The sequence below is a fragment of the Quercus suber genome, unplaced genomic scaffold (genome assembly GCF_002906115.3).
Source record: "Quercus suber isolate HL8 unplaced genomic scaffold, Cork oak 2.0 scaffold_349, whole genome shotgun sequence".
NCBI lineage: Eukaryota > Viridiplantae > Streptophyta > Magnoliopsida > Fagales > Fagaceae > Quercus > Quercus suber.
In genome coordinates, this window is record NW_027069801.1 from 480,455 (window position 1) to 496,628 (window position 16,174).

The 16,174-nt window shown below is 40.2% G+C and overlaps 1 long non-coding RNA gene across 1 annotated transcript; it reads right to left on the reverse strand.

The window, feature by feature from the left end:
* Positions 1-9,809: 9,809 nt before the first annotated feature.
* LOC112025364 (uncharacterized) lies at positions 9,810-13,176 on the reverse strand. Its single transcript, XR_010623607.1, has 2 exons — positions 12,734-13,176; positions 9,810-10,310 (listed from the first exon to the last, which is right to left on the reverse strand). It is a non-coding gene; the product is annotated as an uncharacterized LOC112025364 (long non-coding RNA).
* Between the last annotated feature and the right edge of the window lie 2,998 nt (positions 13,177-16,174).

Sequence of the window (16,174 nt, forward strand, 5' to 3'; positions counted from 1 at the left end):
CTCATTCCGTAATCTTGGTAAGTAATCTTTTATCCGTCCTCTTTTTAATTCTCATTTACTTTTTGGTGTTATATATATTTTCTTAGACTTTATGCCCCCGTCACTCTTTCCAAACCTGTCAGAGTCTTAGGTTTTGTCATTACATGTAGGCCATGTCTAGTGCGTCAAGTAATCAGTCAATCGTCCGTAACGGGACGGACTACGAAGAGGTATATCCGTCAGGTCGCAAAGACCAAGACGATCTGAGCAAGGAGAGTAGTCCGTCTTCATCTTCCTGGTCCTCAACAAATAAGGATATGGAAATGATTGAGATAAAAGAGGGTTCCGCTGATGAAGAAGAGCAAATAGTTAGATCCGTCGTAGGAGCTGATGGACTTAGGGAGTTCATCATGCTTCCAGAATGGATGGTGAATGCCTTTATATCCACCATTAAAGAACTACATTTTAATACCCTTAGGGCCCTTTACCAAATTCTAGACTACATCCCTATCCGTCTGCCCTACAAGTCAGAAAAATGCTACTATGAAGGAGTGGATGGTGTTGGGGTGTATGAACAGATGCTCAAGGCAGACCTCAGGTTTCCTTTGAGTTCCCTACACCGTGAACTCCTCAAATACCTAGGTTTATCCGTCAGCCAAATATCCCCAAACACTTGAAAGGTCTTCATAGCAATAGAGGTCATGTACGGAGCAATGACGGACGGTAGAAGAAGGCTGACGGTACGGGAATTCCTCCACTGCTATCGTTCAAACGAGATAGATAAATCAAGGGGGATTTATAGTTTCGTTCCTAGGAGCCCCGTCCTGAAAGTGATCTACGAAACCGCAGATTCTAATAGAGATTGGAAGAGCCGTTATTTTTTCATTGAGGGAGACGGTTGGATGTGTTATCCAGGGGAAACGAATCACATGCCCGTCGACAAGATTTGGGGCGTATTAAACCCATCTGGTATGAACCCTTCATATAGCAATTATTCTAATTTTATTTAATATTTATTGTGCTCTGAACGTCTGTCTTCTTTTGCATAGTCCGACGGCATCCACAAGTCACTCTCGAGGAGTTCAGTTTTCTTGAGAAAATTTTTGCTAAGTCCAAACCAGAGGAGCAAACTTGGGCCAAACTCGTCAATCTCAATACCATCCACTGGTACTGTGATGGGCCCGAGCCAACTCCAGTGGCAATTAAGTACAAAGAGCGCACCCGTCAACGTAAGTCCGTCGTTCTTCCTTGTTCAAATTTTTTTTTTTATTTTTTTACCCGTCTACCTCTTCAAAAATGGACAATGCCAAAAGGAGAGCGGCTATCAAATTACAAGCTGCTAAAAACAAAGAAGCCGAAACGGATCTTATGGGGATGGGCTCCAGCAAGCCACTACTAAAAAGGAAGCAACTGTCAAAGATTGACCGTGCACCCAAACAGCCCAAGGTTTCTCTAGAGCCCGTCATTGGCTTGATGGCCGGGGGGGCTAAGACGGTCACCCCCGTGAAGCATGGGGCCGGTAAGGGCCTAATGACAGGTCCGTCCGCAAGTCAAAAGAAACCGCCCGTCTTACTCCGCGAGGACTCCAAGTACACCCTTGAGAGGCTCTTGTCCATCATAACCACTAAGGACTATGAAGACTTGGGTAACCACTCGACAGAGGCGATGAGAGAGACGACCCTTTTTCAGCATTGCACAGGTAACTCATCCGTCGTCATAGAGTTCGTCATTTCCCCCTTCTCCTTTTCCTTTCAAGTTTAACTTATGTTTTCTTCCAGGCCATGATTATGATGAAAGGGATGATAGGACGGTGTCTCAACCATGAAACGACCTTAGACCGTGTACGTGCGAAGGCCAAGGTGACGGAGGACGAGCTGCTCAAGTTGAAGACCTGGAAGGTCGTCCAAGAGCAGAAACTTAAAATGGCTGAAACGACTAGGGATGAATGTATCAAGCTGACGGAGCGTCTGAAGAAAGCTCTGGAGGAAAAGGACAAGGAGGTCCGTCAGGCTAAGGAGGTCGCGATATGTGAGTATCGTGACTCCAACGCCCTAATTACGGAGCTAAGCCTTTCATGTAACGACGGTTTTGACGATGCCATTCGTCAGGTGAAGACCTTGCATCCAGAGATGGACTTGTCAACCGTCACTATTACTGCCCCCGAGCAAACATTCGTCCAACCCATCCAATCAGATGATACGAACGATCTCTTTGGTGAGAACCCCCCCTATCCGTGAAGCTCCTGTTGACCAGACGGTTGTTGAAAACGGTCCTAAGGATGATCAGGCCCGTCATGACGATGAGAGAGATATGCCTGCTGACAATTTGTAATAACTTAGTTTTTTTTTTTTTTTTTTAAAATGCATGTAAGAATATTTGGAGGACAATGTTATTACTCCGTCATGTGTTTGTAGACATCTTCCCTTTGCGAGCTCTTTTTATTATTATTATTATTAATACTTGTCTTTGTTTCGATTAATCCGTTTACTCATTTGGTACTTTGTTCATAGAGCTCTGTCCACTTTTTGGATATATCTGTTTATTTTATGTGATGGACCGTCCACTTGGTAGATCTTTATTCATTTCCGTTTATTTTTGAACTTTGGGTTTTCATCCTCTTGGGATGGTCCGTCCGTCTTGCGGAATTATATTCGTCCATTTTTGGACTTTGTTATGGTCCGTCCATTTTGTGGACTTATTTATATCCGTCCTCCATAGGACTTAGAAACTTTCATCCTCTTGGGATGATCTATCCATTTTGTGGACTAAATTATATATGTCCTCCATTGGACTTAGAAATTTTCATCCTCTTGGGATGATCCATCCATCTTGGGGACTAAATTATATCCGTCCTCCATGGGACTTAGAAACTTTCATCCTCTTGGGATGAACCGTCCATTTTGGGGACTAAATTATATCCATCTTCCATTGGACTTTGAAATTTTCATCCTCTTGGGATGATCCGTCCATCTTGGGGACTAAATTATATCCGTCCTCCATTGCACTTAGGAATTTTCATCCTCTTGGGATGATCTGTCTATCTTGGGGACTAGATTATATCCGTCCTCCATTGGACTTTGAAATTTTCATCCTCTTGGGATGATCCATCCATCTTAGGGACTAATTTATATCCGTCCTCTATTGGACTTTGAAATTTTCATCCTCTTGGAATGATCCGTCCATCTTGGGGACTAGATTATATCTGTCCTCCATTGGACTTAGAAATTTTTAGTAGAAAAAACATAGTTGTGTCTGAATATTCCTCTTATAAATTAAAAAAGAAAACCATGCGTTTTTTCTAAAAAAGTACCTGCCCCCCTTGGGCTTAAATAGGCACTTGTAGAAAGAACTGTTCGCAGTAAAAACTAGCGATATCAAAACTAAATAACAGAAATAATTGTTTAAATTAAAAATTCAGCAATAAACTGGAGATTGGGGGAGCATCAATGCTCTTTGGGTTGCTTCTACTGGTAGTATTTCCGCAGGTGCTCCGCGTTCCATGGGTGTTGAAGTCTCTGTCCGTCTAAAGTTTCGAGGTGGTAGGTCCCTTTCCTTTGCCATGATGAGATCCTGTATGGTCCTTCCCAGTTTGGGCCGAGCTTTCCTTGCGAAGGATCTCTAGCAGCTCTCATTACCTTACGTAGCACAAGATCTCCGATTCGAAAGTCTCTATGTCTGACATTGGAGTTGTAGTACTTTTCCATGAGGTTCTAGTATCGCGCCAACCTCTGCTCTGCTGTAGCCTGAACCTCGTCCATTAAGTCTAGCTGAAGCCGCAAGGCCTCTTCGTTCTTATCCTCGTTGTAGTTCTCCACCCGATAGCTCGTAAGCCCTACCTCCGCTGGGATGACAACATCACTTCCATCTGTTAGCTAGAACGGCGTTTCTCCTGTAGGTGTTCTTACCGTAGTACGATATGCCCCCTTGAGCCGGGTCTTGATTATCTTGAACAGAGACCGGTTTGTGACCTCGACTTGTCCGTTGGCCTGTGGATGTGCGAACGAGGAGTAATGATTTTTAATACCCAGCTTCGAACAAAAGTCCCTAAATGCGCTGTTGTTGAACTGTTTTCCATTATCGGAGACAAGCACTCTTGGTATCCCGTACCTGCAGATAATATTCCTCCATACAAAGTTTCAAATGTTTTTCTCTGTGATAGTGGCTTGGGCTTCTGCTTCCACCCACTTAGTGAAGTAGTCGATGCCAACTACCAGAAATTTAAGCTGCCTTGCTACCGTCGGGAAGGGGCCCATGATGTTTAGCCCCCATTGGGCGAATGGCCAAGGGGCCGTCATGGGTGTCAGCTCCTCAGTTGGTTGCCTGATCAGATTACTGAACCTCTGACATTTGTCGCAAGTCTTGACGTAAGCTTGTGCGTCCTTTTGCATTGTGGGCCAATAATACCCTGCTCGGATCAATTTGTGTGCTAAGGACCGTGCCCCTAAATGGTTTCCACAAATACCCTTGTGGACTTCTCTCATTACGTAGTTTGCTTCCTCATGACCCAAACACTTCAGGTACGGTCGTGAGAATCTCCTTTTGTATAAGACATCATTGATTAATACAAATCGCGAGGCTTGGACTTTTAGTTTCCTGGCTACGTCTTTTCCGTTTGATAGTGTGCCCGTCTTTAGGTATGCTATTAATGGCGTAGTCCAATTGTTCTCAGACTTCACCTCCTGCACTTTTGTTCCGTCGTCAATAATTGAGGAAATTTGGACAAACGACAATACCTGATCGGGGACTATCATAAATTCTGCTGAGGCTGCTTTTGCCAGACGGTCGGCACATTCGTTCTCTTCCCTTGAGATTTGGACGAATCTGACTTTGAGGCTGCTGATCTGATTCTTGACTTCTTCCAAGTACTTCTTCATCCTTTCATTTCTGCACTCGTAGATGCCGCTAATCTAACTTGTTATTACCTGAGAATCACAATGTACGACCATGTTCTCGGCACCTGCTACCTTTGCAAGGTCTAATCCTGCCACCAATGCTTCATACTCGGCCTCATTGTTGGTCGTTGGGAAGTTCAGCTGAATCATGCATTCGATTTTATCTCCGTCAGGGGTTTGGATTACCACACCGGCACCTCCAGCTTGCCTGTTTGAAGATCCGTCTGTGTGGATGCTCCATTGTCTGAGGATGTCTGCCCCTTTACCTTCTAATTGAGTGTATTCGGCGATGAAGTCTGCCACTGCTTGCCCCTTTATTGCAGTTCGCGGGCGATACTGTATATCAAACTCGCTCAGCTCTATTGCCCACAGAGCCATTCGTCCGACAGCTTCAGGATTGCTCATTGCTCTTTTTAGGGGCTGATCCGTCAAGACTATGGTGGTATGGGCTTAGAAATATAGTTTGAGTTTTCGGGCTGCAGTTACCAGTGCGAAGGCCAACTTCTCCATCTGGGGGTACCTTTCTTCTGCCCCCTAGAAACCCCTACTTATGAAATAAATGAGTCGTTGAGATCCTTCCTCTTCTCTTACTAAGGCCGCGCTTACCGCTGCTTGCGAAACTGCTATGTACAGGTAGAGTTTTTCCCCTAGTTTAAACGGGCTGAGTAATGGTGGAGAGGCGAGTTATTTTTTTAGGTCTTCAAATGCCTTCTGACACTCGTCCGTCCACTCGAATGATTTCCTCAAGGTGCGGAAGAATGGTAGACATTTGTCCGTTGCTTTAGAGACGAACCTGTTTAAGGCTGCGATTTTGCCATTCAAGCTTTGCACCTCTTTCACCGTCCTTGGTGGTTTTAACTTCATAATAGCTTGTATCTTTTCTGAGTTGACCTCTATACCTCTTTGGGATACCATGAATCCCAAGAATTTCCCCACCGTTACTCCGAACACACACTTGCTTGGATTCAGCTTCATGTTGTATGACCGAAGGGTGTCAAACGTCTCTTGGAGGTCATTTAGGTGGTCATTTTCGCGCAGGCTCTTGACCAACATGTCATCAATGTAGACTTGTACGTTCCTCCCAATATGGTGCGTGAACATTTTGTTCATTAGTCTCTGGTACGTCGCTCCCGCGTTCTTGAGTCCGAATGACATCACCTTATAGCAAAAAAGTCCTTAGCTGGTGACAAAAGAAGTTTTCTCTTGATCAGCTTCCTTCATCTTGATTTGATTGTAGCCCGAAAAGGCGTCCATGAAGCTTAAGAGCCGGTGTCTGGCCGTTGAGTCGACCAAAGTATCTATCTGCGGGAGGGGGTAACTGTCCTTCGGGCACGCCTTGTTAAGGTCCGTGAAATCGACGCACATTCGCCACTTCCCATTAGCCTTCTTGACTATGACTACATTCGCCAACCAGTTTGGGTAATATATTTCCTGAATGAACTCTGCCTCTAGTAGTTTCCTGACCTCTTCCGCTATCGCTCTGTCTCATTCCTGAGTGAAAACTCGCTTTTTCTGCCGGCCGAGTGAGGATGCAGGATTCACGTTAAGCTTATGAACCATGACTGAGGGATCAATCCCGGGCATGTCCTCATGGCTCCACACGAATACGTCTTGGTTCCTCCTTAGGAATGCTGTGAGGGCTTGACGTATTGGTTGGCTAGCTAATGTCCCTAACCTAGTCGTCCGCTCAGGCTTTGATTCGTCAAGTGCTATCTCTTCCAATTCTTTAACCGGCTCTGCTACGATTCGTTGTTCTTCTATACACATGGTCTGTTGGTGATCTTCCATTTCTAGCATGGCAATGTAGCATTCTCGGGCGGCCACTTGGTCTCCTCGCAACTCCCCAATCGCATAGTCCGTAGGGAACTTGATCATTAGGTGGTATGTCGATGTTGCCGCTTTCCATGAGTTAAGTGTAGGTCGTCCGAGAATACCATTGTAAGCAGACGAGCAGTCCACCACAAGGAATGTTACGTCCTTTGTGATCTGTCGTGGATAATCGCCCACCGTTACCGAGAGTGTGATCGAGCCTAACAGGAATACCCTTATTCCTCCAAAACCGACCAGTGGAGCGTTTGTTGGTATCAATCGCGTTCTGTCAATCCCCATTTGCTGGAACGCTAGATAGTATAGGATATTAGCCGAGCTACCGTTATCGACCAACATTCGGTGAACATTATAGTCCCCCACACGTACGCTGACAACTAGCGCCGTCGTGTGGGTAGTGGAGCCTTCTCGCGTCTTTCTCGGAGAACCCAATGATGGGGCTTTCCCTCCGTGCTATCTTAGGTATAGAGCCTGTTAGCTGGATGTTCTGGACCATCTTAAGGTACGTCTTTCGAGCTTTTTTGAAGGAGTCAGTAGTCGCAGTTCCCCCTACAATCATCCTTATGTCTTCGATGGGGGGTCTAGGACGCTCGTTATCCCGTCAAGGGGCCTACTCTTGGTGATTGGGATCCACTCTTTCTTTGCTGACGAATTTCTGCAACTTTCTTTGTCTGATGAAGGCCTCAATCTGTTGCTTTAAGTCGTAGCAATCGGCCGTGTCATGACCGTGATCTCGGTGGAAGCGGCAGTACTTGTCTCTAGGTCACTTGTTTGGATCGCTCTTCAGTTTTCCTGGAAACGTCAGTGCCTCCTTGTCCTTGATCTGAATCAGGACCTGGTCTATTGGGGCATTTAGTGGTGTGAAGCTTGTGAACCTTCCTCCCTAGGGTTTAGGGCGCCTTTCATCCCTTCTGTCTCCTGTCCTTGGTCTCTTCTACCCTTGATCCTGTCGTGCATCTCCCTATCGCTCTCTCTTCCTAGGTTTTTCCTCCCGGGCCAGTAGAGCGTCTTCTGCGTTCATGTACTTAGTGGCCCTATAGAGTACCTCTGACATGGTCTTGGGGTCGTTTTTGTATAGTGAGAACAAAAACTTACCCTTTTGCAACCCGTTTGTGAAGGCTGTTACCAGTATCTTGTCGTCGGCTTCATCGATCGAAAGTGCTTCCTTATTGAAGCGAGCTATGTAGGATCTCAGCGTCTCGTCCTCTCTTTGCCTGATGCTCATCAAGCATGCTGTGGATTTCTTATACCTGTGCCCCCCTATGAAGTGTGAAGTGAGCTAAGCGCTTAACTCTTTGAAAGTGCTAATGGAGTTTGGTGTTAGCCTACTGAACCATATTCTTGCGGGACCCTTCAGCGTTGTAGGGAAGGCCCTGCACATGATTTCGTCTGGTACCCCTTAAAGATGCATCAAGGTCTTGAAGGTCTCCAGGTGATTTAGAGGATCCTTGACTCCATCATAACTCTCTATCTGTGGCATCTGGAACTTATGCAGTAGGGGAAAGGAATTGACGGGGGCGGTGAATGGAGAGTCGGTCCGGTTGACTAGGTCGTCAAGATCACTGGACACTCGTCCCTTGAGGGCGTTCATCATGACCTCCATTTGTTCTTTCATCGCCTGCATCTCTGCGAAAATAGGAGGTGGAGCTGCATCCATGAGGGATGGGAGGCTCATGTTTTGCTGTTCTGGCCTGCTTGGGGCATTGCTGCCTTCAAGCCCTTCTCGATCTCTTCGCATGTCACTGGTACCTTCCTGGTCCTCCCTTTGGTTGTTGGGTGCCGCGTTTTTCTAACGCAGCTGTTCTTCTAGGTCGTGGTTTTGTTTGGTGAGACGTTTCACGGTTGCGGTGAGAGTTCAAACCTGTCTCTCGAGGGCAGTTGTGGGTGGTTCCTCTCCTTAGATGTCATTGGTTGTTGCTATCGAGCGAGTGAGCACCATGCAACTCTTCTGTCTCAGGGATAAAGCAACGACCAATCGCTTACTTTGCCACAGACGGCGCCAACTGATGAAGTCTAAAAAATCACCAATGAATTACACGTCGCTCACATGCTCAGAAAGTCACCTGCATAGCAAGAAAGAGAAAACCTACAAAGAGCATCGGTGTGGTGCCAGCCAAATACCCTCCGAAGGTGAAGTTAAAATCTTTTTTAGCTCTAGAGTGCTAGAGAGGGTTTATTATGCGTACTTTAACTTGTGAGAATATTGAGGTTTTTATAGTGGTCGAAAGTTGACCTCTTTTACTTGGAGTCGAAGTCCTTTTCTTGTAGAAATCCTCTTTAGGAGTCCAAAACGTGGTGGACAAGTCTTTTCCTTATAGAGAAGATCTTCATCAATATGCGTAATCTCTGGAATCCTCCTTGCATTAGGATTCTGTTTAGGCTTCTATGGTGTGTGCCGCAAGTATTCATATCAAGAGTGATTGACTGACCCATGGTCAATCAATCCGTCTATACTCCATCCGTTCATTACGGATCCGTCTTCAACGGATCTTGCACACCGTTTTACAGCCCATAAACAAATGAACAGCTCGGTCCGTTACACTAGGTTCTGTCGTCGTACATTTTTCCTCTTTCAGTTATAATGATTAAACTGCTAGAGTGCTCAACACAGGTTCATATGACTAGATCTAAAATTTCTGAACAATATTAGAGCTGCAGAATTCTTGGTTGTACCTTACCCTTCACTCAATTTGGAGTGTCATTTGACTTAGAGCTCATTGGTGTTCTCATTTTCACTTTCTATTATCATCTCTCTGTAGAAAAATCTTCCTAGCGTCCAGTCCAAGATTCAATCTATGCTCATAATTGAAAGAAGCGAACAAATGAGCAAGGTCATTATACAATTATTCTATCTATTCTCTGGTCTCTAGCACCGCTTCCCCCCTTCTCTTTCACACACACAAACTCCTGTTGGTGCTTGTGAACTTGCGTGGACAAGTAAGAGTCCATGCTCACACGCGCATGCACACTCTCTTTCAAAAATCATCTGGTTTTTGTTTTTCCTTGTCTCTCAGGATTCATGTGTATAATTTATTTTGGAAACATCTTTACCTTGCACCCTTCAACACCAATTCAAGCATTGATCTAAAAAAGGCAAATGCAATTAATACATGCAAACAAGCTTGTATATGCATAATTTTAAGATAGCAAACGAAAAACATTTACCAAAGTCAACCCAATACAGGTTTGTTATTTACAGCAAAACATTAATCTAAAAAGCTTACAACAACCAACCCATACAAACAAAGTAGAAGCAACGTATATATCTTCTTCATTTTAGCAAATAAAAATGTGTAATGAGAGACCCCACGGTCACTGCAACTAAGGTTGAAATTCCTATGGAGTTTTGGTTGCAGTTTCCAGATCCACGGTGATGGTTCTGACGATTATTTGCGGCACCTGCTACATATACTGGGATGAAATTTCTACCTCCTTGTGCAGGTGAGCTTGACCCACCATTATGTCCACTCTCACCAGCGCCAGCGGATCCACCACCGGCGGCATGTTCAAACTTGCTGCTATGTTTTATAGCACTTCTTCCACTATTACCAATATAACTGCTGTCATGACTATGTGCAACTTTTGCTCCCAAGTGAGTTTCCTGCAAAGAATCTGCAAAAGTATTAGAAATTACCTAGCATAGACCAATACTTGGAAAAGGTGTCATGGAAGGACTTTGCCTCGAACGTGATTGGGAACAGATGGATGCCAAAATGTTCTTCATGGAGCTGGCTTTGCGTTTGACATAGGGAACAAATATGGGAGAAGAAAAATAAGATAAAACCTATGATGATAAATAGATCTTGAAATTTTTTATTACTGACACATGCTATCAATGGCATCACAGAGAGACAAGCCTTTGTGCTTCAAGCTTAAGCTAAAAAGGGATAGCAAATACATTGGATACAAAGTAGGATGTTAGATTGGTTGACTGGCTTCCAGTTTATAATGTAGAGCACGTAGTTCTAGCCACCAATTTTTTTGATGGAAGGGTTAGTTCTCTGTCAGCCTATGTTTCTCTTTGATCTTAAATGCTGATGTTGCTTTAATTAAGCAATCCAAGAGTTTTGGCTGGAATTGCAGAATTTTTCTAACCTGAATGAAATCAACCTGGTTTGCTCTCATATTATTTATCAAATGCTGAACTGAATTTCTTCTAGGGCTGTACTTTTATTATTTTCAGTTCTACTACCAGGTTATGAGTTTGCTCTCCTAAGATTTTCCCTTCGCGTCAAAGTACCACAGCACTCTGTTCTAGCCTCTAGGTTTGCACTCCTATTACTTTCAATCTTTTGCTACTAATTAAAGTATTTTTAACTGTGTCTTGTGTAGTCAAGATCTATTAGGTGGAAAGTGAAGTTGCAAGTTCAAAAACTATTGAGTGCATTTGTAAACGAAAGAAAAAAATGAAGAAGAAAAGAAAAGAAGCATCTCTATCTTGTGGAGTAGCAGTACTAGTGTATAGCTAAGTTTTGTTTTGCATAGCAGGATGGTGGAACAATACTTCCAAAACTTTTTTGATAGGTATAGAATGATAACAAATGCTTCCAAAACTAAGGTTGTATGGAGCTTAATTTTTATGAACTATGAGAAGGAAAAATGATTTCATCAAAAAATTTCTCTTATTACGTAGTCAAGAACAATATAAAATCATGCATTTACATAATGATGAATTTTTACTTATCCTAAAGAGAATAAAAGTGAGGACTAATGGCAGAGACAACTAATGGTGCACAAGAGATCTTTGGAAATTTTTGTGAGTGCACTGCACGCTGTTCAAGTAGCAGGCATAAGTTTCCTTATAAAAACTTACTAACTAGCCCTTTCTTTTCTTTTTTTTTTTTCTTTTTTTTTTCTAAAAGTATGTTAAAGTATACTTATATTTTTAAAAAAGGAAAAAGAGTAAGAAAAAATGAAGTTTTAAAAGTTGTACATAAAAAAAAAATGAAGTTTTAAAAGTTGTACATAAAAATTCAAAAGCAAAAAATTAGCTTATAGAACAACTCCCAATCTCCTTAATTGCTATTGACTAGCTCATATGAATATTGACGCAGCAGAAATATAAGAGCCTTTTTTCAATGTGGAGACAGGAATTTGTTGTCATCTGGGAGATTCAAAGTTTCAATTATGATCAAAAAATAATTTCACTTTTGATACCTTTTGAGTCTTTATGCCAAAACAGTGTAATATCTTAAAGTAGAAGGCGAATAACAGAATTTCCTTAGGTTCAGTGTTTAGTGTACCATTATGCTATAAAACAATCAAATTTTCTAGACATGGGATTCCTACTCTTTAATTTTGGTCCATGAAAGTCAACCTCTAATGTGGGTGTCATGGTGTTTCTGTCTTTTGAAGGGCGCTTGTATAAAGCGTATGTCTGTTCTGCCAAGGTATTGCCTTTTGAACTTTCCCATTATACGAAAGTTAGATGTATTTAGCACCACCATTAGAGAACAAATTTACCAGAATCCATTTTTAACAAAAAAGTGTGCACCCTGGAATTGGAATTCTTGAGAGAAGATAACAAAAGCATGACTGTGTACGTGTCAGTTTTTCATCTCATTTCTGTTAAACCAATCACATCTAATTTGGAAGCTTATACTTTATTTGTATTATTCCTTCCTCAATAAGTCTACAAGGACACATTTTTTCCACTAGGGGTTGAGGGGATAAGTTGTCAATGGCAGACAATAAAGTGGTATAAGTGATGGTCTGATATGAAATCAATAACAGTTTATCACCTCAGTAAAAATGTTGTTTGTAGCATTACTCATCCTTTCTTGACCGTACTTTGAATATGAATACGAGATTGTAGCAAAAGATTTATATTATATGTCTCAACTCGAAGTACAATCCGTGAAAAGGATGTGAGGAATTGCAGGTCGAATGACCATCATAATCAAAATAGAGTTTCTAATTCAAACCATAAACCATAGCTGAAAATAACTTGAAGAGGGAAAGTTCTTCTGAATATGCAAAAATATGAAGGTAAGAGAAGAATCTGAGAAACTTATGACAAAGATAGATATGAGTACCTGAAGAAGGCAAGGCCTTCTGAAGAGGACTAGAAGTTGCAAAAATATAAAGGTAGGAGAGTAATATGAAAAGCACTCCTATTTCTTTACTTCCCATTTGGCTAGCTTCACCCTAGTAACCATGCAAAGAGCTTCTGGACTGTTGTATCCAATCCTAGAATATTATTTTCAAGCTGCTTCTCTCTCTCTCTTTGCATATAGTTTGTAACTTGTTTGCTTCGTTTATACCATTGATAAAGTAGAGAACATGATCTGTGTCCTTATCTTATGTCTCTAAAGCGATCTTATCAGTTGAAAAATACATTAGTATATGATTATATGGGCCAACTTTCTGAAAAAGAAAATATTGGAATCTTAGGACCGCCACTCATTGTAGCTGAGAAGTTGAATCCACCTGTCCCTCCTTTCCAAAAAAAAAAAAAAAGCACTCTTAATTATGCTTAATTATAGAGCTAATAGCCCTTTGATTTAAAGATTTCCACTTAACTTTTGGTTTTGTGGAGGTTGGTCTGTATTATGGAACCTTTAATCTACCTGTTTTCAACTTTTGTAAATCTTGTTTTACCCCCAAAAAAATTAATTTTTAACTCGAGAATTGAGATTATTCGATAATATCTCAATTAAGAGATTTTCTTAAGCAATAAGAGAATAAAAAATACAATAACGATAGTAAAATCGATGCACGTAGAATCAACAACTAAAGAAATGTTAGAAATTACTTGTCTCAATTGAAGAATGTCATACAAGGATCAAAGAATTAAAGTATACTACTGCTTGCATTAAAGCAGATGACAATAAGAAATGTAAATGAACTATAAGAACTACACTATTTCTAGAAGAAAACATTTTGAAGTGTTGATATTAGATGATTGATTATTGATGTTTCTTCTCCATGGGAAGTCCTCTTTTTAGGCAAAAAAATTTAGTTATTTCTTAGCCAATGACTACTCCATAATATAAGGGAATATATATATATATATATATATATTTTAAATCACTTCTCTATATTTTTCAAGTGTTCAAGTAACATTTATTATCACATGTAATATAAGGAGGTAATTATTTCCTACCATGTAACATTTTTCTAAAAATAAGGAGTTTAGTTTAAAACTTCTTTGCTTATCAACAAAGTTTAAAATTTGTTATAATCAATGGTACCAATCCCCTAAGATTCACATAAAGTAATTGTCAGTTTAGATATGTCATTATTGCCAAGTCTATATGTGGCATAATTTTAAAGTACACACATGGTATGGTTATTGAACTTGCGTGGATTCTAGTTAACTTAACTGGTAAAATCTCTGATGATTGAATAAGAGATCTGAAGTTCAATCTCCGCCTATACCAAAAACCAATTGGTGTCTTGGTCTGATGATAAAGAGCATCATCAGAAACAGACTCCACAGGTTGAAACTCTCTTTAAAAAAAAAAAGAACTTGCAAGTGACATTACCAACAAATTATAATTACATGGGAATAACCCATTTGATTGCCATGGGTTGTAACTCGGGCCGGGTCTTTGGAGAGGCTCTCTTAATATTGTGGCCTATAAAACGAGAAGTGAAAGATAATAGTGGGTCATAATGAAAAAAACGTGGGCAATGGAAAACAAGTTTATTCACTGGAGTTAGCTCAAGAAATAAAAAGCAAGCTTTCTTCTTTTAACACGTTCATTAGCATTATTAATTAGTACCAAAAAAGAGGGTTCTCCAACTAACCTTACCAAAACACGTGAGCCATCAGCCATGGTCCCCTAATTAAATCACTTTTTTTTAGTCAATTTATGAACACTGACTGTCGTACATGACTTTTTGCAGTGGCTCAACTTTGTGAGATTGTACTCTTTTTTGTTTTCTTTTTCTTTTAAATGGGTAGATAAGATGATTTAAGTTGGTATTTTTCACTTAGCTGTAATCATAATAACATTTTATTTGCTGAGTTTGGTCCTGCAGAAGTATGGAATCCGATTAAGTCATAACATGTCTAGTGTTAGACTCACTAGACATGTTGGGTTCGGGTTTGCAGGACTCTTCCATTACACCCACTTGGAATTCAATCATTGCAAACTGTTTGAGGTGTGGCTATATATCAATACGGAAGGTGCTTAAGAGTTGCTGGGTGTAGTTATTCATGGAAGGCAATGATATGGGTACACTACTCGCAAAGTGGACAATATCCGAAGATGGAAGACCTTAACAACGTGAAACACATAATGTTAGTTAAAAAAAATGACAAATTTAGTTACAAAATTGGTTGTAATCTAAGACTATAACCTTAATACATTTTTATTAGAAATAAATTTTGATAAATCTACTATTGGATTACATCTTCTTTTTACATCTTCTATACTTGCAAAATTTCTAGAAAATTAAAAATCAAAAGCCAAGTAGTTAAGAAGAAAATAAATTAAAAGTGGATAAAATTAGTTAATTAAAAATAATTAGAGGAAAAAAACAAAAAAAATTATAGATCATGATTAGTTAATTAAAAGGAATAAGATAATTTTTCCCCTTTGGGTTCATTTGTAGTAAAAAAAAAAATCAGGTTTCTATTTAAACTTTTTATTCAATGAATTTTTATAACTTACACAAGTTAAGTTATAATTTAAACTCACTAGACATGTTGGATTGCTTGAGTTGCTTTTCTAAACCAGATCCAACCCAAGTTTCAAGATAAATTTAAAAGCAAATCTTTCAACTTACAAAAAACGAACCTAGTGTGTTAGGTCAAGTTCATTGGATTGGGGGAATTGCACACTACAAGTGAAATGTAATTTACAAATTTATGGTGTGTTTGACATTTTTTTAGAAGAATAATTTAGATAGATACGATAGGATTCAAAAACATTTTGTTGTTAGCTCCGTGGAGATTATTGTTTATATCAGATCAAGACATTAATTAGTGTCTTTTTTTTTATATTATGTAGGTGAAATTTGAATTTGTAGCCCAAGTCCCCTATTGGACTACTGAGACTTTCCTAGTTTCGTAACTTTCATTGACTTAAACCCACCAGAAAACGCATTATAAAGCCTAAATGAAAAATCTCAAAACTGATGATTGAATTCTCATTTGGATTTTTGACTCATGTAGGTGGGAGAGCCAACACTTTTGTTAATTTTCCTTATTTATTCATTTGACTAAATTATACTTTAGAGTCTAGACACTTAAGTTTAGGGTTTATTTTATCCCTAAAGTTTTATGGCTTTTTTTTTTTTTTTTTTGGTTCATGCTCCATAGAGTGTGATTTCTTTTTCAAAATGTTTGATGATTAACGCTTTATTAAAACGTGAAAGATTGATATTAATTATTTTACATATTCTATTGCAATGATAAATATGAAACGAATATATCATTACAATAACTTGATATCAATTATTTTACCATCTATTACAATGACAAATATGAAACAATTATTTATTACAATGAATAAATTGTTTATTGC